At 38.9% G+C, this 16,828-nt stretch overlaps 1 protein-coding gene across 10 annotated transcripts in view; it reads right to left on the bottom strand.

Moving 5' to 3' along the window:
- Positions 1-16,828, bottom strand: part of SGCD (sarcoglycan delta) — a 1,323,040-nt gene that overhangs the window by 1,184,231 nt on the left and 121,981 nt on the right. For 8 of the 10 annotated variants that reach the window (XM_039836682.1, XM_039836683.1, XM_039836688.1 and 5 more), the window contains one exon: positions 4,715-4,826. The gene's annotated coding sequence lies outside the window, so the exon portion shown is untranslated. Of the gene's footprint in view, positions 1-276; positions 552-4,714; positions 4,827-7,263; positions 7,783-16,828 lie in introns of those variants that run through there. The other 2 variants (XM_039836685.1, XM_039836680.1) reach the window with 2 other exon arrangements.

Genomic DNA, 16,828 nt, shown 5'->3' with positions numbered 1-16,828 from the left:
TGATGGGAACTAGTGTCTTTCCCTGAAACTTCCAAATCAGATCCATGACACATGACACATCTTAAAATATTCTCATCTCTTTGGACACAATATTAGGGCAAAGTATTTAAATTAACTGTGTCCTGGAAACTAAAGATCTGAACTGATTACTGACTTGGGAAAAAGTGATCACAGGGTTTTGTAGCTAAAGTAGTAGACCAGCCCTGCATCAGCACTAACGGGAGGCTCACTACTTCTGCCTGCTAACCCATGCCACTGCGGGCCAGCTCTGCTTACCAGTGCTTTCTTCCTAGGTTGGGCCAGAGAACTGTCCTCCTGGAACTTCAGAAAAGCAAGCTGACTTGCTGTAAAGGAAACTTGGAGCTCCATAAATCAGTACTTCTCATAGGCCAATCCTTTACACCAATATTTATAACACGATTATGTCCACACTGAACTTTTTAGATAAAATAATTACTTGTGCTGGCTTTTACCACCACTTCACGCAAAGCAACAGTGGGCCATTAATTTTTAAAAACAAAAAAGATCTAGTTGGAAAAAGAGAAGGATCTCCTCTTGGGCAGTCTCTTTCTCTCTCCTCTTTTTATGTTTAGATATGTTTAGATATACAAATACCATTGTGTTACAGTTGCCTACAGTATTCAGTACTGTACAGGTTTGTAGCCCAGGAGCAATAGGCTATAGTAGGCAGTATTATTATATACAGAAAAAGTACAGTAAAAATATGGCATAAAAAATTTAAAAATTGAACACTTGTATAGGGCACTTATTATAAATGGAGCTTGCAGGACTGGAAGTTGTTCTGGGTGATCTTGAAATCTAAAAAAAAAAAAAAAGATCTATTTGAGGGGTAGAATTTTGTTGATTCTTAGCATTGAGGGATATTCTAGGAACTAATATTTTGAAGTTCTACAATTGTGCTGTTCTATACCATAGCGACTAGCTATACGTGGCTGTTGTAATTGAAATTAAATAAAATTAAAAATTCATTTCCTTTTTCACTGTTATATTGCTCTATAAATGCCATATTTCAGGTCTTCAATAGCTGAGGCTAGTGGCTATCATATTAGCTTAACGTAGAACAGTTTCATTATTTCAAAAATTCTACTAGACAGAGCAGCTCTAAAGCCTAATTTAAAAAGGAATCTTTCAGGTTTCTCTAGTTCTATCTGCCACTTAATTTAGTATTTCCTGTATAAAATCCCTAACAGAGTCTAAAAGTAAAATTTGAAGGAGAGTAAGCTAGATGTTTAAGGTCTTTCTGAGAGCAGTTCATCAAAGTAGGTAAGACCCCCGGTTTGAGGGTTCGAGCTTTATTCAAAACCTAGTTCTTCCTCTACCTGCTGGCTATGTAATATTCCCATGTCACCTCATCTCTAAGCCTTGGTTTTCTCACTGTCCATGTCCTCACCACAGCCTCTCCCCACTTCCTTCTTCCCTAATAAGAGAAGCCAATATATATTGCAGTAGTTAACAGAGATCCCTTGATTTCAGAAAGATCTAGGAGATGCAGGGCTGAATAATGGGATGTTGGGAGAATTCTGCTAGGGAGAAATTCCCTTGACAAATAAAAAGACAACACCTATGAGGAACAGAACTTTGACTCTTCCATCTCCTTCTTGCCTGCTATGTGGACATAATGGCTGGAGCAATAGCAGTCATGCAGCCATGAGATGTCAAGCATGAGGACAGAAGCCAGTAAGCTAAAGGTGGAAGAACAGAAGAGAACCTAGACAGCCACCTACTTCTTTACTGTTTTATGTAACAAAAATAAACCCCTATGTTTAAGCTTCCATAAGTTTTTTTACAGTTACCTATATTCAAAAGCATTCCAAATTGATGTGTCATCTTCTATCAGTTAGTATGATTTGGCTGTTGTAACCAAAAACCTCAAATAATGGAAGTTTTAAAGATAAAAGTTTACCTCTAGCTCAGGTAAAAGAAATCTGAGGTAGACAGCCAAGAGAAGATACAGCTCCATGGTCATCAGAGCTTCTTGCTGCTTCTCTCTTTCTAGTCCATCATTCTAGCATTTGGCTTCTATCCTCAAACTTACTTCATGTTCCAAGATGGCTACTGGAGTACCAGCCATCACAAAGGCATTCCAGGGAGCAGAAAGGAGGAAAAGGGAAGGACAAATGGGCACTTCTTCCATATACGTTAGCTCCATTTAAGCAGCCAGTCTTAAAAGTTCCGCACAACTTCTAAGCTCATCCTTTATAGCTCATTTGTCTGAAAAGTCACATGTCTTCTTGGTTGCAAAGAAACTTGGGAACATAATCTTTCAGTTGGGAGTCACTGCCCCCTCCAAGGAAAATCAAAGTTCTGCTATTTATCTTACAACTGTTGTAAGATAAAATGAGCTAATAGAAGTAAAATATTTGGCATGGTTTATGATACATAGTAAACCCTGAATAAAAGTTGAGCGTACGTTGGGAGTAAAATATTTTACCTTCACTTTTGAGTTATTATATAACCAGTTGGTCTTTGTTGCATTAATAAAGTGTCCCCTGAACTTCAGTCATTTGTGTGCCATCTTTATGATGTTCCCATATTTGTATACCACTTGTGCTATTATTTATTATGTTCTTTAAAACAACTTGACTTTTAAACTTAAATTTAAGTATATCATTCCCATAAATAGGAAACCAATATCCTTCTAATAAAAATATTAAAATAAAAATATTCATTTTGGATATTACCTAAAACTATCTCACATGCCACATTTTAGAAAACATTTCTTTATCTCATGCTGTGAAATAAATGAGTTTTGTGATTGATTGCCTCAGGTTTGCTTTGGTCATGAACCAAGCTTGGCTGCTATTTATTTGCTTCATCTAACATTGTAAGATGGAGATTATTCCTTAAATATCTTTAGTAATTAGCAAAACTGGCATTTTATTTATGTTCAACCAACCTTTAATGAGAATTGATAGTAAGAAGAATATGGTTATGGGACTTAACAGAAGGCTGACACATTCAGCAGCTTTTTATTTTCTCTTTTTTAAGATCCAGACAGAATCCTAAGATATAATTATTAAACACATTGTCAACTTCAAGTATGTCATCCATATCTTTTCTTTTTTGTCTCTAATTTATCTGCATTTAACTTTCCCAGCCGAACTTCCTGACAGGACATTTAATGTACTCCATGATGCCTCCCTACGATCCTCCACACACTTAAGCTCTCGTCAGAGCCGGCCTGGCATTTTCAAGGCCCTATGTCATTCCTTATCTGCTACTGGCATCATGATTCCCTCATATGTAAACTGGCAATTTTGCTTCCTGTCCCATTTGACCACTAAGCTTTTCACAAGGATAAAATAAGATCACACAGTGAAAGTTCTTGGAAAAGTGAGAAGTGCTATACCATGTAAGATGATATCATCTTAGTTAACTGTCTTCATGCTGAAGCGGTTCCTAGCACGGTCCTCCACACCGAGAACCTGGCTCACCACCATTCATGCTCTTTGTGACCTCGGGGAAGTTACTGTGTCTCTCTGTGTCTCAGTTTCCTCCTCTGTAAAATGAGGAAAGCACACAATGCCACACAGGGTCTTGTGAAGAAGCACCGTATATTTAATACACATAAAGTACCTAGAACAGTGCCTGGCACACAGTCAGCTCTCGGGACTTCTTAGTTATTATCACTATTATTATTTGTATGGTGATATGTAAACAGGTCACGAATCCACTCACATTGCTCTCCCATGTGCCAAGGAAATGGTGTTTCTTTATCCATCTCCCTAACAGACCTGTTCTTTCAAATAACCCCTCATGCCCTTGGTAGTGGAAAACAAGCAAGTAAACAAACGACAAAACCTAGATAAAGTCTACTCCAGCAGACCTAGACTGACACAGTAATTTAAAATGCCTTAGATAAAGCTCTCTCGCTTTAAATATAAATATTCTGTCAGAGAGACTCCACCCCCTCCCTTGCGCTCCCTACTACGTTGACTGGGAATATGAGAGCTGGGTTTATATAACCTTGAGGTGGAAGAACAAGTGCCTCCTTAAAGGTTGTGACCTAGGCATCTTACTGGCCTCACTCTAGTCCCAGCTGTGGGGCAAGATACCCCTGGTCTCAAGCCAGCCTTTGGGTATGAGCCAGCCCGCTGGGACCTCATAGTTGTTACTGGTTCTGTCCCTTGAATATTCTGCTACTCCGTGCCTGACACCCCGCAGCCAGATCTTTCTCTTTCGATGATGGCCTAGAAAGGTTCTAGGTCTGATCTTGCCCCAGCTACACCGCTGAGTCTTAGTCACACCCTCCATCCAAAGCCCAGAAGCAGGCAGTCCATCCACATTCTCCATAATGCAGTGCTAATGTCTCCCAGACCACCTGCACCGGGTCCACCCTCAGGGCACAGAGGAAAGCCGAGGGGACCCTCCACGCCACGAGGCCCCTGTGGGCAACTTAGCAAAGCCGGACATTGGCCTTCTCTCCGCCCAAGCACGCTGAGCTGCCAGGTTTCCTGGGATGCGGCTGTCCCTCTGTTTGGAGCAGGATAGACTGGAGGCAACCTCTGCCTAGAGCCCCAAATGTGCTTTGAGTCCAAAGCCCCTGACCTTGTCATCCCCTCAACTAACCCCACCAGCCTCACCTGCTCTGGCACAAAGTCCACAGTGGGAAGATCGGGGCCCACGTGCCCAGCCAGCCCTGCCTCTCTTATCACTTCCCACAACAGCCCTGGCCAGAGAAGCAGGATCCTACCTTTTCCATCAAACTCTTCCTCCTCAACCAGGGCAGGAAGCCAAACGGCCAGGCCAACAAGCAGAAGAGGTTTCTTCACCACTCAAATCTGCCAAGTGTTCCTCTCAATAGGCTAAAAATAATAAAAAATAAATTAATGTCCTATCCTCCTCCCTTTCCTTGCCCTATACTCCCTCCTTCTAAAACCTGGCTTTTAATCTTACTATCTTGCCCCTAAATCTTATACCAAATGTCAGAAGCTGATTAACTTATTCTTCTATCTTTTTAGTTCTGCTTTAATGCTCCTAATTCCCTCACCTCTCACTGAAGTAGATAAATGACTCAGGGCTAATTGGGGAGTCAGTAAAGTATATGGAAACGCCAAAGAAGAAAGTGCATTCAACAGTTTTTCAAAATATTACCCCTGTTGCATTTATCACCTTGGTCAAGTTTCATAATTTTTTGAGCCTTAGTTTCATTATCTGGAGAAAAAGAAATTATAATGCTTCTAAAGCATAGGCTAATTGGGACAATTAAAATTTTATGTGTGTACAAAGAGACGTACATAAATAGTCATAGCAGCATTATTCATAATAATCCAGAACTGAAAACAATTCAAGTTCCCATCAATTGGTGAATGGGCAAACTAAATGCTGTACATCCATAACATAGAACACTATTTGGCAATAAACATGAATAAACTACTGATGTCTGATCCTACCTGAATGAATCTCCAAAATATTGTGCTAAGTAAAAGAAGCCAGACTCAAAAGACAACATGCTGTATGATTCCGCTTCCATGCAGTGTCCAGAAAAGACAAATACATAGAGACAGTGTGTAAAGCAGCCTGGGGCTGGGAGTGGGAGTGAGGTTGACTGCAATCAGGTCCCAGAGAATACCTTGGGGTGACGAAAATGTTCTAAAACTAGCTTGTGATGATGGTTGCACAACTCTATCAATTTACTAAAATTATTGAATTGTACATTTGCAGTAAGTAAATATTATATGTAATTATATCTAAATAAAAAATTTTAAATGTTTTTGTGCATGCTTATACACACGCAGAATATATGTGCATTCGTGCACACACGTGCACACACGCAGTACGTGTCACAGAATAATCACTTAAAAGATGTTGATCACATCTATTATCATATTATTAAAATGTTTATTATTGTTATTAAACCTCTCATTTCATATCATTTACATGGCTACTGCCCTTAAATAATTTGAGAGGCTATTTATGTTTAGGGGATTATCTGCTTGGTTAAAATGCCCATTATCAAATTCTTGGTATCTTCAAAAATTTTAGGAGCTACCCAAGAGTTCCACCAATGTTCTCATTATTTTAATGTACTTTATGACAAAAGGTGAATAGATATTGTTAGAGCATTATTAGAATTCTCAACTGCTCTTTTGCCTAATGTGAAAGTCAATTTTCTCAGTTACAGTGCTTGAGACTAAAAATAAATAAATAAATAAATAAATAAATAAATAAATAAATAAATAAATATTAAAGCATTCAGCACACCTGCTTCAGGCAGGTGCTATGGCTTTTTTATAGAGTGTTAATATTTTTACCCTTTCATTTACTTTTTATAAAAGATGCTGCTTGATGTTTCAAAGTATCACTACATCACCAACTTGGAGTTTCCAGCCATTTGTTCCTATTCACAAGATAACGTCCGTTTTAGCAGAAAAAGAAATCTGAGGCACAGGTGCACATTTTCATGCTTCTTCCTGAAGAAAGCCTTTTTGTTTCACATTAGAAACGATTGGCCCTCTGATCTATACTCTCCAGGGTGCAAAGCCGTGTTAGACTTCCTCTCCATGCAGTCAGTGTCCAAAACTCTTTCCTTTAGTCTCCCCATACTGGTCTTCTCCCTCCCTGCCTTACTCATACTTCTAAATTGTCGACTGCCCTGTTAAAAAGACCTCTGTGACTTTCCAGACATTTTACCTTTACTGTAGCCAGACAATCACAAAATGAGGAAGAAAGCAAATCAACTGATTAACTTTCCAGACTGTTTCCGGAGTCGAGCTGACATTATTAATGGCCATGATCAGAGATGCGATAGAAGAGAAAATGTATCTTTGGTGAAAACCATCTTGGCTCATACTCCGTGGGAAGCAGAGGCGGGAACGGGTCGGCCTTTGCAGATGGAGAAGGACCAGTGTAACAGGAAAGATCGTTTGCTGCAAAGCTTTGACCAGGACAAAAAGTGTAATGCATCAGTTTTAAAACTTTTTTATTTAAGAAAAAAAAAAGTAGAGAAGAGAGCATAGACTGTCTCTTGCAAAGAGCAGATACAATGGATCTATTAGAAGAATATAAAGGAGTATAGTTTTTTAATTTTTAAAAAATCCCTTTAAGATATCATTCTTGTTTTAACCATGGCAGCCTCTAAGAAGACATTCTCTTTTCTGTGCCTCCCGCCCCCAAAAATGCTTTTAAAAAAATGTACGAGTGGAAGTAAACGCATCTTTCTTGACAAGGCAAATTTTTAAAGATATTAGAAGGAGGGAGGGAGATCCTGGTGAATAAAAACTATAAACATTTATTGAGCACCTCTTGTATGTTAGGCTCTTTGCTAACAGGGGGTCACCACCACCACTAGCCAGCTGCCATCATCTCAGCAGAAGTACAGCAAGAGCCACCCAACAGTTTTCCGTTTCCATTCTTGCCCTGCATACAGCAGCCAGATACTTCTGAAACATAAATAAGCCTGCATCATTCCCCAGTTCCAATGTCCACCCCCAACACTGCCATCACACTCAGAATACAGTCCACAGTCCCAGCCTTGACCTACTCCACCCTCGGTGACCTGTCCTCTTCCGACACTACCTCTAAAGCCCTGTCCTACCACTCTGGCCCTTCCTCACTCCGGTCCAGCTCCTCTCACCGCACTGCTGTCATTTAAGCATACCAAGCACATTTCTACTTTCGGGCCTCTGGCTGGAACTCTCTACCAGATGATCACATGGCTGCTCTCCTCACTTCCTTCAGTCACTGTTCAAATGGCACCATAACAGAGAAGCCACCTACAGAAAACAGTACACATGCACATACACCCCTCCCTTCACTCTCTCTCCCCTTATTCTCCTTTCTTTTTCTTCATATCAAGTATATTATATTCTTATTTTTCAGCCTTATCTTCCCTTGAGAACATTAGCTCCGAGCAAGCAGAGATTTTCTGTTTTGTTCACTGCTATATTCTCAGCACCTAGAACAGTGCCTGGAACGTAGTAGGTGGTCAGTCAATACCTGTTGGATAAAATAGTTCTCAACTATCTTTTGCCTATGGATTACTGAGGGAATGTTAGCTGCTAAGGATACAAAAAGATAAGCTATAGATCCCTGTCCTTGATAAGCTCACAAATGGATTTCCATTTACGTTCTTTCTCTAATTGAAGAAGTTAAAATTGGTGACAGATGTCAATTCTCAAAGTATCTGCTTTTCATACTCACATTTGGAAAATGTACAAACATATTGGTGCCTGAATCACTTTTGTAAACTGTCCAGTAAGTCACATCTAGAAGGACTTATAAGGACAATCACTTTAAATTCCATGTCTCCTTAAAAAACAATCTGTCACCATTCACCAGAAGTAGACACATTACTTCTCTCTGTCTGGTGGTGAAGCCAGGTGTCTAGAAGTTACTTCATAACTGATAGGTGACTTTTCTCAAATGTTAGTCCCAAGAACGTGGGAGTGATGTACCTTTAAATGCTTCCAACTGCAAGAAGGTCAATAAGATTTATGGTTTATCTAACAGGTAAAATATTTCATTTTATAAGTGATTCCCCAAAGAGCTGAAAAATATTCAATAACCTTTCTTCCGCAAAGGCAAATAATCGTTACTATTAGAAATGCAGTTTGCTCATTAAGTTGGATTAGCATGTCATGAAACTGATGCCAGCAATACTTTTCCTCTCTCATGGTTTGTTTTAATGAAGGTAACATGATGAAGACATTCTCTCTCACTTTAACCAGTTGTGTGATAAAGTGATTTTAAACACACTAACTCTCCAGATAAACCTCACTTTTTGTATTATTTGTTCCTTTGGTAGCTATCCTTTTAAACATTGAACTCACGAGCTAACTTAGCTTTTAGCACAAGCCAGGGCCTGTTAGTGACATATTACCCAACACTGTATAGCACGGTACCTACAGACTCTAACTCAGGACATAGTTCTCAAAGGTCTTCTATGAAAATATATCCAAGGTTTTTTAAATAGATCAAGTGAATGTCTAATAGGAGAATTCTTAGAGAAATTTGAAGGTTTAAATTACCATAAGAATTGAAATCTGAGCCTTTTGTGCATTGACCCTGCATGGGTTGGTATCCCATCTCTGCACATACCAGAGTAAGGGCTGAGCTGTCTGCATGGGTTTTCATCTCCTTGGGAGGTGGGCACCCACAGGGAAGCACCTCCCATGCCAAGTGGGGCTTCTCTGAAGGGATTAAGTCCTCTGGTCCTCCAAGGGACTCCTGCTGTGGGGGCTGATGTGGTTTCAAAGTTTCCTCTGGGCCAATCACAACAAGCACCCTGCCACTAGCCCGGCATCAAAGATTGGTCCAACAAGAGTTCAGCTCTGTCAAGCCCAATGTTGAAGCCTCAGACAGAGTCAGAAGCCTGAAGGGCTACTTGGTGAGATATCCCCCTTCCACAGATGGCCCTTAGAGAGGGCTTCTCTGCACTTTCAGTCCTAATGACTGTAACTCTGTAGAGGAGTTTCGGTCTTAAATGCCTGGACTCTAAAGCTTCACTCAAGCTAGACAGGAAAACAGAAACTCTAGCAAGTGCTGAGGGATCTGCGTTTTCCTCAGCCTTTGGGTCCTGGACTAAGGTCACTCTGGCAGCATGACTTTCTGCCCTAAACAATTCTGCAGTGCTTTCCCCTGAGCTAAACAGTAGGTGGCAGACCAAAGACACAATCGGAGTGTTCAAGCATGTCCACCAGTGAGCACTTCAAAAAAGGGAGCTGTGAAGGTTTATTAGCCAGAACTTACCAAGATATGGACTATTGACATTGAAATAGAGGAATGAAGAGAGGAAGGAATGAGATGTCTGTGGGTAAGAGAGGATGAAAATCTTTTGCTGACATCTCAGTGAAAGATTTAAGCAGCTTAGGAACCTAAGATCTCTCAGATTCTCTTAGGTATAGAGGATAGAAAATAAACAACATGCAAAGGGACCATAAATATAAAGAAGGATAGAGGTTAAACATTCCTGGGGAGCCTCTTCTCTCAGTAATAGCCTGATGCTCAACTTGGTTTTTATTCTGAGTGATTTGTTGGTAATATTTCTGGATATATTAAAAATATAGAGAATATTCGGGGACCAACAGACCTCATAAATAACAGCAAGTAACATTAGGGGAAAGATACTTTAGATACTTTATAGTATCTAAAGAGTTTTAATGGACACAAGGACCCCAGAGGGGTGGCTTCAACAGATTGTGATAATGAGTACCACCCCACTCCCAATAGTTCCCCAATGAAACTATCACAACAGCTTGAAATCAATCCCTGGACCTACGAGTTTGTCCTATTATGAAAACTTCAAGATATTAATCATTTGCCGTATCAGCCTAGGACCCTCAGTGTATGTGAGGGGGCATGCTTGGCATCGTGTACAGGTAAACACATGGGTTCTGAACTCAGACAAACCTCAGTTGGGAGCTTACCTCTACCACTCATGAGTGGAGGGGCCCCAGGTAAGGTCCTAAGCCCCCAAACCTTGGTCTCCTTGAGTACTCTAATTATGCCCATCTTACAGATATCTTTTAGAGTCATTGTAAGAGTTCATTGAGATAACGTGAGTAAAGCATGTGGCACAGTCCTTGAAGTATACTCAACCCAAGATGCCACTGAAAGACAAGGGGCTATAGGAAGTACTTGATGGAGCTGAGCAACGGACAAGTAAGAAATATCATCTCCAAGTAGAAAGAGGAATTTGGAATCATTTACAGACAGATTGACTAAAAATGTTCTTAGGACCAACCCTAGCATGTGGACTCTGAATGTATGTCTTAATCATCTTTTGCCTATGGATTACTGTATGCCTTATTCATCTTTTGCCTATGGATTACCAAAAGTTAGCCAAGGCAAGGGCTCAACATATCCTTCTCAAATTGAATTGAATGTGTGAAGTAGGCAAGACTTCAGACTTATATCTAGCAGTATCCCACTCAAATACCTACATCTGTTGTTTTTCATTTTCAACACTAAATGGAATATTTAAGAGCTGACTTATCCCTTATTTATTTTACATGACTAAAAATGGTGTGTGCTAAATATTTTTTCAACTTACTGTTATGTAGTTCCCATGTGTCTACAAATATCTGCATCCCATACTGCAGGGGAAAAGGAAGAAAAGAAGCAGACCCCCATTTTGTAGAGGGGAAAAAAATCTAAATGAGCACACAAAGCATCCCAAAAAATCTAGAAAGAATGATGTGGCCTTTAACAAAGAAAAGCAACAATAATGTACTGTTTTAAAACAGAAAAAATATCGCTTTAAAATCTAGCTTTTAAAAAAGGTCAGAGAAGTTTAAGGTTTACTCAAGTGTAAATGTCAATTGGAATAAGTGATACCTGTGAGAAAATGGGGAGACCACTGACCTTTTATCCAAGAGAAGGCTAGAAATGATGTCCAAGAAGGGTGAAGGGAGGGGGAAAAAATCATAAGAATTTTGAGCAAGGGAAAGAAGCCAGAATGAGGGGGAAATCTAATTAACTGAAATTGTTAGTTACACACACACACACAGTGCTTTTAGTTGCAAAGCCATACACAAGCTGAGTAAATATTTTAAAAGGTGATATATTAAGTTACTACCTGATCAACCTGCAGAGGAGGGTCTATTCAGGTCTCCACGTGATCCCAGACTACCTCTTTTACCTTCACAACTGGGCTTCATTCTCAGACACATTTTCCCCTGGTAGTGCCAGAAACTCCCACAGTCACACAGAAAAAAATGTGCTCACTGGGTCATTTAAACAAAATCCCAGAATTTGGTCTTCTCTTGATTGGTCTATACCATTGCCTCTGCCCTATGAGCTCCTCAAATACAGGGACAGGTCTTTATTCTTGTGTTTATCTTTCCAGAGTCCATCACATTGCCTCATTCAAAAGAGGTATGTGGTCAATGTTTGTTGAAGGAAGGAATTAATTGCGCTCTCCTTCCCCTGTAAGTCAAAGTGGGATATGGAAGCAATAACCTGGTGATCGGTTCGCCCAGTCTCATTGTTTCTTCCCATCTCTTAATCTCACACACAGGAGCTGTAAGTCATAATGCATGGTGAGAAAAAGTCCCCAGGACCTTGGACAATCTTCTCTGAACAAGCAAATCCGTGACAGGAAAGCAGTGATTAACGGCATCTCTGTCAGGTGATGCTTGCTTGATTAATAGGAAATATGGTCCATATTTCATATGAGTTTTCCTAAACTTCGAACACAGAGACTAAAAATTCAAATTCTGCTCTATCAAGCTGTGGTTTCATACTGTGTGTCTTTACTCTCCTCTCATCCCAATTAAGCAATAACAACTTTAAGGGCAAAATCTATACATTGTACTTCTGTGTAACCCACACAGTACCCAGCACAAAGCTCTACAAATACCCGTTGAATGAAGGAATGAAAAAGATTCACTTCAGCTGTTCCAATGTTGTAGTACAAATGAACCATGTCAGAGGGACATTCTTCCACTGAATTCTGGAAATTTTTAGGATACATGTAATTCAAAGACTTAGTACTGAACTATTTCTGGGGTAAGTCAGTTTTATCTGAGATGGGTGAATGTCAGTTCTAAATCCTTGTACTTAATATCCTCCTTCCTATTCTTCAATCAAAGGCCACTGGCCTTAGAAAATTTTAAATCTAGGTTCTTGCCCAAGTCTTTCCATTTATTAACATTAAAAAATAGGAATAATAATATCTCAGATGTTTCATTGTAAAAAATTGAGTGAATTGAAAAATGTAAAAGCACCTCAGAAATTATAAAGTATGATACAAATGCCTTACTATAATCATTCCCAGTTGGGTCAATGCATTTCAATCCTATGCTGAATAACTGAAAGAATAATAATAACTAAGTTTTATCTAATGTTTGTGGGATTCTAGGCTATAATCTAACTTAACTAAAGTCCCTCACACTAGTCATGATCTTCTCTACCCTTATTGTTTCAACCATCACCTATATGCTAATAGTATCCAAACTGCTGTTATCCTGGCTTCTAGATACATATATCTATCTACCTAGTCACTCGGTTATTCATTCAGCAAACACCCATTGAGCATCTACATGTCAGTCCTGAGCCAGTTGTTAAATGGAGCATAAGCTAAATAAGAGACCTGATCTCATGGAGTTTATGCTAGGTGGAGAAAGGCAATGAATAATTAATTAATACAATGCTTTCATATAGGATTACATTGCATGAATGCTTCAGGAGTGAGCATCCCAAAAGAGAGACAGTCTGGTGGAAGCTGTATTGCCTTTTCTAACATAGACTCCTCAGTCGACAAAGTCACTCACCTCATTCTACTCATTAAAAGTGAGTCACTAAGACCAACCCATATTCAAGGAGAGGAGAATGAGATTCCATTTTTTGATGGGGGTGAGGGGGCATGTCAAAGAACTTGCTGATATATTTTAAAACCACCACACCAGCCATTTTCCCCAACCTTCAGAGGGATATGAGCATCTCAGCTCCCTTAGTCAAATCTGGAAGCTTTAAGTAAAGCTGCTCTGACACACACGCACACGCAGAAACTCAACTGCATTCCTTACGGAACTCCTCTGGGAGCTGGCTCTGTTCATCCTGCCCATGTAGCCCTTTCCCTTCCCTTCTCTGAGCTCACTGTGACACTGCTTTGACGGTTATTTCATATTTCAACCCATATCAACATAGAACTTTGTCCTTCTGGTCTCTTCATTTGTGCCATAGGTTCCTAGAGGATAATTAATGTGTATTATGCATATCATTTCTAAGTATTTATCACACTATTTTAAATGGAGCTATTCTCACAGATTGCAGAAGAGAAAAAAGGAGGAAGGAATTTTCCTCTACTTTCTGATAATAACTGTCCCTCTAACTTTTGCACTATATGAACTAAAAGATATGCATATACACACATTGTGTGTATACTCTGCAAATTATGTGAAATATCAGACTCTCAGACACCTGGAAAGTCCTTAAAGATCACCTAGGGCACAACCATCCTATTTTTTTTTTCCACAAGTTTTACAAACATGGCTTTTTTTTTAATTCACACAATAAATCTATGAAGAAAGTACTGTTATTATGCTGATTTCTCCTATGAGAAAAATGAGGCTAAGAGCATAGTATTCTCAAGTTCATATCAGTCAATAAGTGGGAGCCCGAATCTGAGTCTGCCTGACTCCAAATCCAGGACCCCGTAATCGAGGAATCGCAGGTCCAGAGAGAGGCAGGGACTTGCCCAAGTTTAGGATCTGAGCTCCCTGATTCTCAATCCAATGTCTTACTCATATAAGTAAGAAAAAACAAACAAACAAAAAACTCTTCTCTCTCTAAATTAAAAATTAGAATCAGTTCACCCCAACCTGGAATTTCAGACCAAATCTTTTGTCCTCATTTTTTTTTCCTTTTGGACCTGAATTCAAATAACTGGAAAAGGGTGAAAGGGCAAAAAAAATCATCGAAAGAAGGAATTCCAATACTACAACGTCTTGCCACATGAAAAGGTCAAGTGGTGCTCTGTTTCAGTCTGTAATAGGCTACAACTTGAGCAGTACCAGCCGCGAAATACCGGGCAATTTTCTGACCTTTTTGGCTGTGGCTGTAAGTGCTTTGATTCTTGGGACATTCTATATCTATATTTGAAACTAACGAAAGAGAAAAGGAAAAAAAGTGTTTCTAGATACTCTGCTCTCATGATATAAAATATAACCTACAGGTGTATATGGTGGACATTGCTTATTTATGGTTTTTTGTTTGCTGTGTTTTGTTTTTGGCTGCCAAGTACCCAAATGCCTGTCCTATAACTACAGAAGTCCCTTCTTAGGAATCTTGGAAGGAGGCAGGGACCCCCTCTCACTGCAGAAGACACTCTTCTCCCAGCCTCCCTTATTGCTAGGATGTAAAATCTGGGCTTGGTTAATCAGATGCCTCTACTCTGGACTTTGAGTAAGGACCTAGTGACAAAAAAATAAGCAGAAACAGACGAGAATCTATTCTGGAAGTGGAAAAATAACGGCAGTAGAAGCTTCCAGTTTTCAAAGACATTAGAGGCAGGTATAGCATCCTCTGCTTGTTGCCAGTAGTAGTGTCAGCCATGGCATTCAACGTTCTACAGAGAGGACAGCAGTGTCTTCACAGACTGGTTCTTAGCATAATTTGGTCAGTGGTGGTTGTTGCTGTCCGTTATCTCTTGTTTTTAACCATACTCTGAGCCTGGATTCCAAGCACTCTTTGACCAAATCAATATCACTTTAATAAATTCCTTTCTTGTTTAAATTAGCCAGAGACAATTTCTTTTCCTTAAAACTAAGAATGCTGATACTTTGAGGAATAAAATTAAAATGTAATTTAAAATACTAAGTATAGAATGGGGCAGAATTTCTATAAAAAAATTACATTCAAATACACTTGATGAAAATTTTTACTGACAGTGACTCATGTATAAAAGAACTGATACAGCTGCCTATTATCACATTTTCAAAATTTGTAAAACAGGATCAATATCTAGACTGATTTCCCATTCACACGCAGGTCTCCATCTAGATAACCTCTATTTCTGTCAAGGATACCATCAATTTCCTCATCACTCAAGCTCCACACATATCTTCCCCTCTTTCTTCTCACTTACATTTATTAACAAAATATTTTCTATTTTCCCTAACAATGACCTCTCAGGTCTCTTCCTGCCATCATACTCCCAGTGGCCAAACTCAATGCAGGAAATTATCACCTCCTATGTGGGCTAATGCTATAATTTTTTAACTGGCCTACCTGTCTCCAATGTATTTTGTGCCATATTAATTTTCCCAAGACACTGTGCATCATCACTCTATAAATCAAAATCCTAGATGGTTGACCATTGCCCGCAGGATAAAATCCAAACTGTTTAGCATGACATAGGACACTCCTCATAATCTGATGCCTTCTTACCCTTCCAATTTGACCACCACATGTTTCTATATATTTACTATAATAATATTTATGAAGGAAAATATTTTTAAACATAACATACTGATTTAATGAAATCAATAGATAAAATGCATGCTTGAATAAAGACCACAGCAATTAAAATTTAACCAAAAAAAGTTGCAAGAAGATTTTTATGGCTACAATGTTATAATAACCAACACTAAAAATAACTGCCACGTTTGAAATGCTTATTATGTGCCAATGTTCTAAATGTCCTATTGGTATTGTCTATATAACTATTATAGCAACTTTATACGGTAAGTGTTATAGTTCCATTTACATATGGAAAAACTGAAATGCAGAATGGCTGAGAAATGTATTCAAAAATCATTTAGTCAATAAATACAGAGTGAAAATTCAAATGCCAAGAAGTCAATTCTTAAATAAGAAACATATTTTCTTAAAGGCATGTTGTCACAGTGGTAGAGTAACTATGTAAATTTATACATTTTTATGTGATCTATGCTTTAAATCAATTGTAAAAGGAAACATATTGCTAGTATCAACAGACTATTCCTTATTCACACCATTCCCTTAACCTTACTGAAATTATCCTTCTAGCCCCACTTTAAGGCTCCGTAAATACTTTCTTGTCACCTCTTTCCACATCCCAGTTTTTACACTTCTAACAGGTAATTGCTTCAATCTTCCTTGTAACATAGATAGTAGTTAATCTGCTTTTCTCTTCCTCAAAAGAAAGTAAATCACTGAATTGTGAGGCCGCAGTGAAATAACAAATCTAAAATGCCTAGGGAAAATAAATTAAATTAAAAAATAAATAAAGTAAAATAAAATAAAATGCCTAGAACACAGTAGAAATATAGTGATTATTTATTTCAATCTAGACTTCTAGGATAAAAGTTAGTAAACATTGGTGATGGATGCAATAGACAAAGACACTTCAGAGAAAGTTGAGAGTCAGCACCTTGGACAGCTC

This window comes from Pteropus medius, unplaced genomic scaffold (assembly GCF_902729225.1).
Source record: "Pteropus medius unplaced genomic scaffold, Ma_sr-lr_union100, whole genome shotgun sequence".
NCBI lineage: Eukaryota > Metazoa > Chordata > Mammalia > Chiroptera > Pteropodidae > Pteropus > Pteropus medius.
The sequence above is the reverse complement of the archived record's forward strand: the minus strand, read 5'-3'. Positions and strand labels throughout refer to the sequence as shown.